Here is a 14,934-nt window from a genome sequence, read left to right as displayed (position 1 = left end):
CTTGGCAGAGTAGGCTACAAGACTTAAGCATACAGGGTTTAAGTAATTTGGTAGAGGAGCAGTGATGATGATGATGATGATGATGATGATGATGATGATGATGATGAAAACAAAGGGAGGGAATTATATCTTAGGCATGGAAATTATGCTCTACCCTGCCCAGAGTCAAACTTCTGCAATGGCTATGTGGCTTTAACTTAGGGAAGAACTTTGGTCCACATGAGGATGAAATTAAATAGTGCAACAAGGATGGGCTCATATTTGGGGCAAATCCCCTCCCTCTCGACTATGCACAATCCCACCACAGGTGGTAGATTGCACGCACTTATATTAGGACTAATATTTTATTTCTGATGGCTGGGTATAGTGAGCAAAACAGGCTTTAGTGACTCCCCATAGTAGTAAATAACCTCCCTGTGGGTCCTCTAAAATATCCCAACTCCTTCATTCAGCACCGAGAGATCTCCAAACACTTAGTCCATAAACAACCCAAGCATTTTAATGCACTTTCCTCCTTCTCCCAGGGGATGTTCTTGGCTTGTGTTCTCTGCCTTTATTACAGCTTTAATCTTACGACGTGAACTGGGACTTGTTTACATTTTTATTTTTAAAGGGTTTTTTTGTGTATGTGTATGTGTGAGTGCATGCACTAAAGATCTAAATTGACAGATGCCTTTTTGTAGGACTGAAATGACATATCTAAGTTTTACTGCTCTCTTCCCTGTATTTGCATTTTTAATTACTTGCATCATATTTTATTAGTGTTTTACCTGATGAAGAATTCCAACTAATTAATTTCACCTGGAATTATATGTAGATATAGGAAAAATTATCCTTGGCCATTTGTGGAGACCAGCTGTGTATTAAGAATATCTGATCCCCATTTGAAAGATTAAAGAAAAAAAGTAATCAAGAGCAAATAGCTGATTGTAAAAGCTAGTCCCCTTTTTTTCTCAAGCCCTAAAGATATTATTATTGGCAAATATCCTTTATTACTCACCCTGTATACTACACATTAACTCAGAAGTTCTAACTGAACATCATTCAGTCAGATGACTTTTTCTTCAACGATTTCAGCCTTAATTTGTAGTAAAGTTAATGTTGTTCCACCCATATGCAAAGACTCATTTATTTCCATTCCAGCATGACTCACAGAGGTATAACTTCCCTTTGACCAGCTTTTATTTTTTTCCACTCTAATTTTTTTTTTCTATGTGACATTAGGAAAGGGGAAAAAAATTGATTAGGAATGTAGGCATTTTATGAAAAGCTACCTGTAGAGGAAGAGGAAAGAAGAAAAGAGAATATGAAATGTGACCTGATCCTGCAACACAGCTGAACACACACACACATGCACACGTGCACATACACACTTTCTCTCCATGGATATTTCTGGTTTGATTCTTTGTCTGTACTGACAACAGATGGTGTTTTAATAAAGTCCAGTAGGAATATTACTGTGAGTAAACAATCCAACGCATGCCAATTTCATAATTGCTGGGTACTGATACAGCCTCTTACCTGATGAATCCAAATTGGGAGGAAACCAACTGTGCACACACCTACTGGCAGCAGCCAAATCCGCAGCTGTGGTATGCTCCAGCATTGAGCTTCACCACGGAAGGTAAATTGCAGCTCCAATCATCTTTCTTGGCACCAGGCTAGGGGAACAGCTGCCATCTGGCCTGTCATCAAAGTATGGTCACCGAGTTTCTGGGAGATGAAATAGCTTGCTTTTTTACCTTGACATGCACAAAGATTGCAATCTTCATCTTTACAGGTATCTCTTAAAATAACATTCTTGGCTTCCTAAGCCAAAGATTTACCAAGTGGGATTTTCTTCTTTAAGTGATTCCCACGCCTATAGGGACTTGAAGTCTAAACCTGTTATATGCTAATTAAAGATTCACACCCACATGACTTGTCAAAGAGATAAATCTTACTCATTTGTTTTCATCATTAACAGGGAAAAAAAAAGTAAGTAAGTAATACCATGCCTTACATTAGCAGATTTATGTGGAAACGTTTGTTTTTAATAGAAGTGGAAATGCAGTTAGAAGCATTATTCCCACCACTGTTGATATAACCCAGTATGGAAATTGCAACTTGGCAGAGAAGAAGGAGGTGAAAGGCAAAAGAGGGAATTCAAATATTCAGGACCAGCATTCCAGCTAGAAGTAACTGTATAGACAGCACTCAGCAAATGACTGCTTATTAAGTGCATTACGTGATCATTATTTATATATGCAGTCCTTTAAAGATACTCTTCAAGTTCAAGATTAAATCACAGAAGAAGGAAGTGAGTCCCCTCCTCTATGTCAGCATTTAAGTGCTTCATTTCTGTTAGTTTCTAGCAGGCCCCAGTGCTGCACATCTACACATTGGAATAAAAACTTTATTTCCATTAGTAATTTTCATACTGAGGAATTAGTCTTTAAATTCCATGCAAGAGACAAATCTAAACTGAAATTTTATTTCAGCTTAGACTGGGACACTGACATCCCAGATAAATCTTAAATAAATTAAAATACCTGTTCAAAAACTCCAGTAAATGTAATTTCAGGTAATTATTTTATCAAATTGCTTCATGTTGGTGACAGCTAAGTATACTTTTTTGCATTATTGCCTTGATATATTGTATCATTGTCTTTCAAGATATTTTTACATCAGTGAATCTGTTTTCAGATGGCAAATTAATATCCCCGAAAAATTTTCAGCTGTGATATTATTCACAGGCCTTTCAGAGATCAAGATTTTTGCTTAGTGAAATAATCTTCACAGGCTCTTAGCATGAGAGAAGAACTACTTTGCTCTGGATTTAGAAATTCTATTGAATTCAGAACTTGTGATTGTGGTTCACTTTTTCCTCAGTAAAGGTTTTGTGCAAGAATTTAGGAGAGGCGGAGAAGGCTGCTCCTCCCACTTAAATGCCTGCTTTGGAATTGCAAGGTTCTGCTCCTGTCTGAGAGTTTGCAGTAGTGGTTGCCTGAGGGAGATCAGTGGATGTGGATACTCAAATAAGGAGTCATGCTGCTGCACCCAAGCTTTTTCTTACCAGACCACAGAAAGTCTGCATGGACTTCTGTTGGCACATGAGGTTAAAAAAAGTGTGCATACATGTTTTGTGGACCACAGTTTTGTGGACCCATCTACTGAAAGACATTCATGCTGAATACCTTTATGATGATTAGTTCGGCTGTCAGTGCTGGGCTGGGTTAGTTTTGCATATGCTTTCTGTTTTGTGGTGTTCTCCCTACAGATAGGCTAAACAACACTTTTTGCCTTTTTAATTCACTACTGACAATATATTTCTAAAAAAAAAAAAAAGAAAAGGCAGGTGAATAGGGGTGGATAAATGCTAGAGGAATAGTTATTTCATACATGCAAAGTAAATGTACAAGGAAGTGTTTTGGCAAGAGCTACTGTGCTATTCAGTACCTCCAGCAGAAATGAACAATATCTCTAAGGGAAAAAAGCTTGGTGGAGCTCCAAGACACGTGTTCATAGTAGCTGCCTGACACAGCAGTCTGCCTGCACAGTGCTGCTGATGGTCAAAATGAAGCTGTTGTATGGAAATGCTTAGCAACTTTCTGCTGGAAAAAACTGCTCCCAAAGAAGTTTACGTAGAAGACGAAAAATGTTCCCTGTGGGTTTCTCTAGCTCTGAGATTGGCAGACTTGGAGATGTTGGAAGGTGTTGACCTCTCTGTCACAGCTTGGCCACACCCACACCTGGGTGGCATTTCAACACAGTAGCTGCCGGCTGAATTGGAATCTCCATCAGCCCATGAAATTTCAGGTTTTCTGTGGAAGGAAAACACTGCAATGCTTCCAAAAAATCATGGGGGCTGTGAGATGTGGTGGCTTCAGCTGTGAAGTGAAATTGGATGCCTGTGACAGAACTGCTCATCCTGTCCCTTTATTCTTTCTGTTACCAAAAGCTGGGATCTGAAGAATTAGAAATTAAGAGTCAGGTCAAGTCATCTCCAGAAAATATTCCAGTCAGGATTATATGTTGCAGTGACCCATTTTTTGAAAGCCCTGAGAACAGGGAGTGGACATGTGAAGGTAGTACGTGCTATACACTGACAAACACTGATTCACAAAAATTGTATTTTCTTTTAATTGAGAGCAGAGGTTGCGAAATCACTTTCTACTCCAAGACCTGGGGCTCTAAACATTGACTTATAGAAGAACAACTTCATTTGGCCCAGAGCCAAAGCAGAAACAATGATAGAATCTGAAAATGGATGGGAGAAGCAGTCATAAATCTAGTACTTAAGCAAGGATTGATCCAGCATAGTGATGAGAGGTGTTTATCTCATCCATCAGCCAACCTTGAGATCACCTGACCTGCAATCCATTCAATCCTGTACAAGAGCTGTTGTCCATGCCTTTTCAATATCTGATAACATTTTTAGGCTTATGTATAGGATGCAAGATTCAAAGTAAGTTTTGCTGTGATTTTCTGAAAGAACTGCTTATTGTATAGGCAGTTATACGTTCCTATCTCCTCCCACTTTCATGGAAACTTGTAGCAGATTCCTGGCATCAGTAGTCGCTGGAAAAGGGTTAACATTTTTAACACCAGAAAGTCAGCCTTAGTTTTCCATAAGTCAATCCAATGCTGTCAAATATGATGACCTTTTTTGTTGGAATGCCATTTACAAGTATGACTAAATTATTGTCTAAAGCTGAATTGATACCTAAAGTAGATATATATTCCTCTAAAAGAAATAGAAGATATATTACCTTACCCTTCAATGCTCTAACCAACACTCGGGCTTCAGAGGGAATGGAGGGTGCCCATTCTCACTGTTCTTTAGAACAACTTTCTGAAAAGACTTTACAGCCTGAGTATTTTTTCTTTTTGGTATACAAGTATCCTGTTTCCTTTGGTTTAGGTCCATTTTCACAGAATCACAATATCATCTAGGTTGGAAAAGGCCTCCAAGATCATCGAATCCAACCTTTGACTGATCACCACCTTTTAAGCTAGACCTCATCACTGAGTGCCATGTTCAGCTGCTTCTTGAACCCGTCCAGGGATTGATGATTCCACCAACTCCCTGGGCAGTCTGTTCCACTTCTTAACCACCCTTTCAGGGAAAAAATTCTTCCTGATGTCCATCTTGGACTTCCCCAGGCACAGCTTGAGGCCGTTTCCTCTTGTCCTGTCACTTCTTACCTGTGAGAAGAGACTGACCCCCACCTGGCTACAGCCTCCTTTCAGGTAGTTGTGGAGAGTGATAAGGCCACTTCTGAGTCTCCTTTTCTCCAGACTAAACACCCCCAGTTCCCACAGCTTCTCCTCATAGGACTTACTCTCTAGACCCTCCACCAGCTCCATTGCCTTTCTCTGGACTTGCTCCAGCACGTTTCCGGCCTACTCAACTCTTGCTGCACAGGTCCAGAAGAAATGTTGTCACTACTTTACCTAGAAGAACTTACTTATGTTTATTTGTGGCTCAACTGCAATATTTAGAGCTTTTTGAAAAGACATTATCAGAGTTACACAGGCACTGAAAAAAGCTTTTCTTTATTCTGACTGGCTCCCATTCAGTCACACCTCCTCCACACATGTGGCCATGTTGGTAAAGATAGTGTACATTTCACAGCTAAACAGGGAGGTATTTCAAACGGTAAATTCAATCTCCAGCCCAGAAAAGGGCATGATTAGTTTTAAGTACATCAATATTGCTTAAAGGCAACTGGACTGTTTGGATGGATGAACTGAAATATGTGCTTAGAAGTGAAAAGCTCCACAAAACCAGTAAACAACTTAATGACATGTAAGACCAGTTCTCTTTTAAAAACAACAGAAAAAATCTCTAAACAAAACGAAACCAAAAAACCCCAAAACAAACAACAATCCCCCCACCAAAACAGCCTCAGACCAAGACTTTTTTCAAGCCAGCTCAACACCCAGCATGGAGGTGAGATTTTTCCAAAGAGCTCAGCTCCCATTTATGCTCTTAAATACAGGCCAGATTTTTATAAATGCTCACAATCTAGTGTTTAGAGCTCTTAGGACATCTGGACACTTATTTCTATGCCAAAGCTAAAGCCTTCTAGAAATCTGGTCCCAATTGTGGATGCTTGGTTCTTTTGAAAATCTCACCCCATGGAAACTATTTTTATAATGGCATTTCTTTTCCACAAAAGGAGAAGCCATGAAATGTAATTATTTGATGTATAATGTCCACACGTCAAATATAATTGATGTCACTTTTTCTTTTGCCTGTTAAAAGTCACAGACAAAATAGTATTTTCTGCTGCTCCTCCAAGCATTTGGGGCCTATATGCACACAGATAGTTGAAATAAAGTTTTATTCTGTTATTACATGATACTGCTTCGAGATTGAAACTAAAGGAGGAGTCACATATAGGAAGAAGCAGGGAAAAGTTGCACTTAATGAATGAATATCATAGTAAGACTTGAGTTTGTTCTGTTGCTTGTAACAAAGAGTCAAGTGTCTTAGAAATAATCACAGAAAGAAAAAAAATATTTATCTGAGATGGCCTTACGACTAATCAAGCTACAGAATCTTCTTTTCCCTTGCAAATGTAACTGACCCTTTAATTTTCATACTTACCCCTCAAAGTCTCTGTTTATAATTGCTATCCTGCTCTGAACAAAGACTAGCCAAGATACCCTGACAGAAGCATCTTTACTGCTCTCTGCAGTACTGCCTATCCCATTGGGGCTGCTACTGCCTCTGCACAAGCAGAATCTAAGTATCTAAATATTAGATATAAACATAGCAGCACCATTTAACAGCCACTCACACAAAGGATGAATAAGCATCCTTAAGTGTCTAAACAGCCTCATTTTTACAGAATCCACAATGGAGGTTCCAGCAGGGAGCTTGCTAGAAGGTTAAAAGGTCTCATTTTCCATCTGAAGAGACACGTAATGAAAATTAAGTAGCATCCTAATGCATCAACTGCTGTGTCTTTCTCTACCTCATTCCTTACCAATAATCATGGAGTCATAAATACTGGAGTTGGAAACCATGCAAGTCATCTCCTTGCCCAGGCACAGACATTCCCTCCAGTGACCCTCCTGCTGAACAACTCCCAAAGCTTTTTCAGCCATTGCAGATGGCGGTGATTTCATTGCACCCTGTCAGAGACCATGTCCACAACAAAAATATTTCCTTGTCCTCTGGAGACAGACTGATGATGCTCTGACAACATTCTTCATACAGGATTGCCATCTCCCCTTCAAGTGCTGGAGCACTAGAGCACATGTGATGTCAGCACCTAGCAGTCCTAAATCCCAGAGGAGCAGTGCTGGCATCGAACAGCCCAGTCCTGGAAATTCCTGCCTGCAAGCTTTGATCTCCCCAGCAGCCATTGCAGAAATGCAGGTGGGACACAGTGCACTGTGATTGCCCCATGTGCTGGAACATGGCCACCACACCTATGTGTGCACATTAATGGGTAAGGAGAAAATAGGTAGATGTCAGCCTCTTAACCTCCTCACCACCAACCATCTCCACTTATGCCAATGAATGAGAGAGAATTTCACCTGTACATTGTAAATCCTGGATTTTAAAATGTGAACCACTGCCAGCTGCTGTCCAGCAATGAGGAACTCACCTTTTCCTGAATTTCAAGACTCACTTTTATGTGGAACTACTTACCCAGGATCCAAAGTAGTAGTTTGGCAATTAAAATGCACCCTAGGGAGCATACAGGCAATTAAATCAAAGGGAACGATTAAAAAATAAATAACATTACATTGCCTAACTATTAAGGGTAGGAGAGCCTATCCAGGAACCTATGTTTACACCACAAAGCTTATTTATAGCCTTGAAGTGATGTTACCACATGTGTGCAGGGTTGCCCTTATCTTAGTTGGACAGAGCACTGTGGAGCCAAAGCCCTCTAGTGCTTTGCAGCCTTACCATTCCAACATCTGAACCTCGTGATGGGTGTGGGGAGGTAGGAGTGCACCCAGCAGCACTGTCATTACCCAAGTGCACAGTCACTGTCAGTCAGAGACATGGTGTGAAGGCCTGAGGGGGAGAGGGTGTGGTGCAGTCAAAAAGGAAAGTCTTCCCTTTGGAAAATGGGAGTTGATTAGTAGGTTGGAGCTCTTGCACATGACAGGGAAACCTGAGCCTTGTACCCAGTTTGAAAGGGTTTGAACTTACTTCTCAGGAGGAATGATATTTCTGCCAGCTCATCTTCCCATCATGAGGAATGAGACAGTCATCTACATTCAAGAGACTGATTTATAGTTCTAAGTACAAGAAACCATATCTTGGCTTAGAGTTTTAAAAACCTGCTTGACTCAGTGCTGTGGGTGGGCACCTTTGTATGGCAGTGGAGGAAGGTGTTCATGTGCTCCATGCAGCACCATTTGGTATGAGTTCATTTTGATAACCCCTCTGCCACCCATCTCAGTGTTGAGACTGTTGAGATGCACAACTTCCTCTTTTTTTTTTATGTGGACCTTGGTCTTTGTGAATTCTGCTCATTGAAATGGATATTTTCCAAGTCCCTTTTAATTTCCAGTTCTTAGGTTTGCTCTCTGTCTCTCTTTCTGTGCTCGTCCACCCAGTTATTTTTTTGTTTTCTACCAAGATAAAACATTTTGTATTAGCAACAAATAATCCCAATGCTGCTTTCCTTAAAAGCACACGTTTTGGTTTGCTTTTCCATTTTGATGTGTTTGGTCCACCTTTCCCTAAGCCAGTAATTTCCAGTGTAAAATAAAAACAAAGGAGTTCCAGTGACAGAACTTACAATACTCATGAGACTCTTAAATAGAGTGAGAGCATAAATTGATTGTTTAGCTACATAAAAATTGATAGGTTTGATTGAGTTGGGGCTTTTTTGTTAGTTTTTTGGGGTTTTTTAATGCGCTTTTGTATAATAGCAACATGGCTGACATTGCTAAGAAATTGTGCCAGAAGATATATATCATCTTTCTTGCACATTTTTGTGGATCCTGACAGATGATGTTTCCTCCATATCTATATGTAACCCAAAGGGCTTTCCCTGTTCCTGCAACACTGCTGCATGCTATTTATTGGACTACTCCATAATGAGAATAATAAACAGGGGTACCAGTATGTACAGAAACTGAGGGGGTTAGGAGCGACAAGCTAATCAGCAATTTCTTTGTGATTGAGGTGACCCTCAAAGCCATCTTGAAAAATTGATGTAAAATTTGCTTTATCTTAAAATGAAAAAGCTGCTTAGTGCCAGAGTGATTGTTTAAGATCACTATGGCGAAACTAGTGATAATGCAGTGTTGGGATGGTCAACATTTCACAGAGTGGAGAACTTGGCCAAAAGATATAAATAATCCTTGCTAGAGCTCTCACCTGGAGCTGACTTGAGAACGAGATAATTTACTCTCACAACCCATCCAGTTTCACTGGGAGCTGTATTACTGGCGGATGATGAGGACAGGACTGACTTGCTTTCTTTTATGGCCTTCACCAGCTCCTGTGGCTGTCTCATGTGGAAGGACTGCTAATGGGAACAAGGTACAGAGATCTGAGGGCTGTCACTGCCAAAAGAGTAGAGAAAGCCATATCCTTAAAAGCCAACATTTCTGCTAAGTGTGATGCCTTAGTGGGTGATTACTGGGTTTATTTCCTTGGAAGTATTCTGAAAACATTTTTAAGATCTGAGTAATCTTTACGGTGCTTTTTCAGAGACTAGTTTGCATTCTGGGAGGAATTGCCACTAGGACAAGCTGCCTCAAGATGTTTTGTTGCTGAGAATCAGGGATATAAGGTAGGATTGGTGTGAAAAAGCTCCGAGCAAAAGCAGTGGCTGTTGGCTGTGACCATGGAGGGGCTGCAGGAGGACACCTTCAGATTCACACTGTGGCATCGACAAGGGAGTAGTGGATGGGTCTTCCAGAAACAGCATTTGTCCCAAGCAGAGCAGCACTCCAAGAGGCAGCACTCCAGTCCTGCCCTCAGGTAGATGCTAGTCAGAGTTTTATAGGATTGACAAAAATCTTATGCAAAATTCACGACTGGATGTTGTTTGTTTGCCATTGCAAACAAATAAAAAAACAAAATAAGCCAAATATGTTACTTGTGCATGCATATGCAGCAAACACCTTATTGCACTTTCATTTACAAAATCATTTAGCTTCATCAGCCGTGGAAAGCCTGGCTTTCTTCACTGCATTTCTTCTCAGAGAAACCAGCCCCTGAATACCACAGTGACACAGTACACATTCAGCAGGGCATTGGTCCCATCACATTAGGCTCCGTCACATCACATCAGTTGATGTGACTGACAGAACCCGACGTCTCATGTCACAGCAGGGCACTTCACCCAGCACCAGGAGTTACAAAGACGCACTTTCTAGCAAAGTAAAATAAAGATGAATTGAAATGATGTTGAGTGGGAGAACATTCTTCAGGTCTTCCTGGTCAGAGCAATCTAAAAGCAAGTTGTGTTACAGTTTTTTATTGGAGTAAGATGGGTGAGATTTATGATATACAGAAGCTTTACACAATTAGCTTCTTCAGAAAGGCTGATTTTATTAAAATGCAAAAAGAGACTAAGAGGCAGTGGTTCCCTCAATAAATACTTTGTATATGTGTGTGTATTCAAGCTCAGCAGGCACTAAGCTAGCTATTATATGTGTTTGTATATTGTATGCGGTTATATCCCTGTACACAGGTAGACAACTGGATAAAATGTTCATGCACACAAGAAAAATGGCTACAACAGTGCACTGAATTTTACATTTTGGGGTGTCTGGACAATTCACACTCCTGCATGTGAAAAAGCTGCTAATACCATATCCAGCTGTACTGGAAGGTGAAATGACTGCCCTGTCCCCAGCCTGGGTAACTTTTTTAAGCTAGTGGTGTCTTCTACCTTTTCCTGTTAGTCTGCAAGGCCCTCAGGACAGCCTTTGATTTCCATTCGTTTTAGAGACAGACATACTTTCTTAATCTCACTGATGCTCCATTTTTTAAAAATTATTTTTGTGTTCTGACTCTAAAAAGAGTGCAGAGCTTTCTCTTCTGCTTGTTCAGTGGACAATGGAGGAAGAGTGGATCAGCTCTACTGTGCTAACACACTGTACTGCTGAAACCCTGAAAATCACGAAATATAAATATACATAAAAAATGTGTTATGTAGTGTATATGTATTACCTACTTATAGTAAAATGATAAGTATATTTTAAAAGAATGCATACATATATCTGTACATACTAGCAATTTATACACATTAGCACCTCATGTTCATCCGAGGTTTTGCACTGCAATTATTCTTGGAGGCATTGCACTGCAATAATTTTTTATGTACAGAATGCCTCCTGTATTCTGCCTGGACACCCCATACTCTCTTTTAGCCTACACTTACATGGTGCTGTCTGTTTTCTGACACCCTTCCCCCTTGTTTCATGTTCATGCACCCTTTTCTCACAGTCGCTTCAGACCCATCCCTTCAGCCCTCTTCAACCACTCTCAAAGTACTTTCCCCCTGGCACTCCAGAATGCCTTCTCTTCCCCCATTCATTTATTGCTTACTACTGCAATCCCTGTCTGTGGAAATCAGGAGGGGGCCCCTTTCCCTGAGTCAAGCTGAATTTCCTCACTGCAAGTGGTGGAAGTGGCAGCTATCATCACGAGGGTGGTCAGCCTACCTTTCCCTGGGAAAGCCTTCTAGAGAGGACAGGCAGGCTTGCTGAGATGGGCTTGGCACACACCCCACAGGAAATAACAGACAGTGGCTGCTCTTCGGGAAAGGGGGAAACAGCCTGAACTCTGAAACAGAATATTTGACCTCAGCCTTTTAAAACAAAAGTCACACCAAGCCTATGTGAGAAGACCAGTAAAGAAAGCTTCAGGAGTGTGAAAAGGCTCTTTCCCCATTCCTGTTTATGTGTATTTAGAGCAACTCAGCCTGTTGGCCTTGGTACATGGAGACTAGTTGAAATCACTATGCCTCATGTTTTCCATTTCATTAGAAATAATGATTTGTGAGTTTCCTTCCTTTTTTTTCTATTTTGATGGCATTCAGGACTATGTGTTACCCTTCCATCAGTGAATGCTAATTTCTAGCACATTAACTGACTAAATATTCATATAGAAGTAAACCCAAACTTGTCTGTAACTGGAAGCTTTTAATTAAACACTCATTTATTCTGAGATGAAACTGTGAAGTTTGGTTAGAGCTTTGCCAAGGAAACACTGGGCTGCCTAAAGTGTGAGTGAAATATACAGTGTCTGGAAAAAATATTCATTATACTCTCAGTGTCTATTACCATTAAACACTGAAACACAGTTTTTCATCTTATCCAAATGCTTTTCTCTGGTTTTACTTTCCTGTGGCTGGTGAAGAAAAGATATGTCTCTAATACTTTATTGATAGGAAAGTAAATGTGGTTTCTGCAGCCAGAACGCTGCTGTACTGAACCTGCCAGGGAACATTCCTTAGGATTGGACACTGACTCTCTGTGCTATTAATTGTTAGTCTGGGCTCTTCCATTGCTTTGGACTTGCTAGCAGCACCAGCCGATATCATCCCAAGCAATTCCAAGGCATGTTTCAGGAGACTTGAGGGGGCACAGATCATTTCCAGTGCCCTGTCTGCATGCAACTGTCCTGTTTTAGAAAGTAAGAGATCTTATTTCAGGTAATCTAGGACTTTTATGCTAGTTGGTGTCATCACCAGAGTATGGTCTCCTGTCTGCCTGTGTTGTGCCTACATTGGTACCTGAGCTGACTCCAAAGCTGCGTCAATAATTCAGCTGCTGCTGCTGGCAGCAGTGGGAGCTGCCAGGTGCTCAGGGCTGCTGTCATCAGGCCAGGTATGCAGGGCTGTATTTAAGAAGCTGAGATTCGTAAAGTGACGATTTATGTGTATCTGGTTCCATAAGGATATATACAGATGGATACAGAAGGTAGTTTTTAGATTCAACAGTAGAAAATAGATATGGAGCAATGATTTGTGAAACACTAATGAGCTTCACACTGAGAAGAGGAAATCACCTCCCTGGCTCAGTTGCCCCGGTGTGTTAATCTGACAACTTTGGTAGTCAGCACTGACTGCAGTAGGTCTCTGTTTGTGGTGCAATGGATAAAACAGCAGCTGTTTTGATTTGTATTATCATGTACACTGGGATTTTCCAAGATAATCTATAAGGGAATGCATAACCGAATTCAATAAAATATGCTGATTGTATCTCCCTTATGATCCTTTGAAAAGCCTTTTAAAATATTATTTGCTGCAGTATATAAATGTTCCAGAAAAATATTTATAATCAAATGTTGACTGATTTCTTTTTAAAGTTACCCTATTAACATCTCAGGACAAAACATTATGAAGCTGAAATTGCACTACACTTTCATGCATATGCATTTTTATTCAGTAATCCATGATGTACATCTACAGTATTTCAAATCATGGTTTGTTTTTTTTTTTTTTTCCTAAATAGGCATGACTATAGGAAATTGTGTAACAGTTAATATATTTCCCTTAATTTCATGATGATACCATGATTATAAGCTCTGTCATGTTTGGGTTTTGTCTTTTTTTTTTTTAATTCAGCATTTTAATGAAAGTTTTTTGTTTCCAAAGTATATATTCTATGACTTAGGTGGAAGTTACAGTCAAATTTTCTGCATTTATTTTTATATGAATGCTATTAAATCTGCCATAACTTCACAGGTATTATTTTTCCATTATGTAGACATTTACATTGTATTTCAGGTGATCCTTTTTAGACATATTACAGGGTAAAAGACAATTTCAATTTAACTTAATTTCAGAGAATTTGTTATAGTTGTAACCCTTGTATTTCAAACGATAAAGATATATTTAATGAAATTTTTGTTTTTAAGACTACTGATTTATGCCTAACTGATTAAAAACAGATAATTAAAGATGTAGAGGTTTTTTATAGAAAGCAGCCCTTTTTTATTTTTCTTTTATGATTTCAGTGTCAGAAAATGACATGTTAAACAATTAATAAAGTTATAATTTTTATTCCTTGTATTTATCAGATTCACCTGAATCTGATGTGTTCTGCTACGTCAGGGTGTTTTAAACATTTCCTGGCATTTTTATCTTTAGTTATTAGAACTGAATATTCCTGTTTTCTTGCCTATTGGTGGATCATTTTCTATGTCATGGAATTCTTTCAGAAACAATCTTCCTTCAAAACTTCTTTCATCCTCTGATCATTAGAAAAATAATGGTTGTTTGATTTTTTTTTAATTCAGATTGACTAACATTAAGTAACTGATCATAGAAAAGATGAGGAAAAATCTACATGTTTCATGATTAGCTGTTCCTGTAGATTTTTTTAAGGTATCGTGAATATCGACATCACATTAGCTGACTTAAAAAGCCTATTTTTAAGCCAAACTACAAAAGGAAAAATTTAATATTCCTGATGCTCCTAAAACCTAAAACAAAACCAAAGCACATTCAAAGACTTTAATTTTCTAAGAAAGATCCAACTGAAAAAGGTCTCTAAGTGACAGAGGAAAGATTAAAAGATATTAAGAGGTAGGTTTTTAAAAGTGAGAGTTATGCACAGGAATTTTTAAAGCTCTACAAAGCCCTCTTGCTCTTTCTTTCTGAAAATAAATGTGGTTGATCTGTCTATATGAAAAAAAATCATTGAACAACTGTTCCTAAATAATTTTGTGCTAGTGGAGGACAGAGAGATACTAGGTAGAAAGCAAATATCTAAACTCATTTACTGATTTGCATCACAAAAAAAGAGAGTGAAATTAAGTTTATTCTTGCTGTTCTAGTGGGACACTCTCTTCCCCATTACAATTAATTTGGCTAATAATCAGACTAAACTAATTTTCTCACCCACAATAACAGGTGAAACTCAAAAGCGTACTACAGTACGAGAGTGGCTTGTGTTTCTTCATTACACATTATAAATACACATCACCCACATGAAAATGAATGATGTGGT

At 39.3% G+C, this 14,934-nt stretch overlaps 1 long non-coding RNA gene across 1 annotated transcript in view; it reads right to left on the bottom strand.

The window, feature by feature from the left end:
• The window catches only part of LOC125335253, a 51,255-nt gene that overhangs the window by 13,666 nt on the left and 22,655 nt on the right, over positions 1 to 14,934 (bottom strand). The window contains exon 3 of the long non-coding RNA XR_007207396.1: positions 1,522 to 1,713. This is a non-coding gene — a long non-coding RNA (uncharacterized LOC125335253). The remainder of the gene's footprint in view (positions 1 to 1,521; positions 1,714 to 14,934) is intronic.

The sequence above is a fragment of the Corvus hawaiiensis genome, chromosome 1 (assembly GCF_020740725.1).
Source record: "Corvus hawaiiensis isolate bCorHaw1 chromosome 1, bCorHaw1.pri.cur, whole genome shotgun sequence".
Classification (NCBI taxonomy): Eukaryota; Metazoa; Chordata; class Aves; order Passeriformes; family Corvidae; genus Corvus; species Corvus hawaiiensis.
Note: the sequence above shows the minus strand (reverse complement) of the source record. Positions and strands in the feature narration are given on the sequence as shown.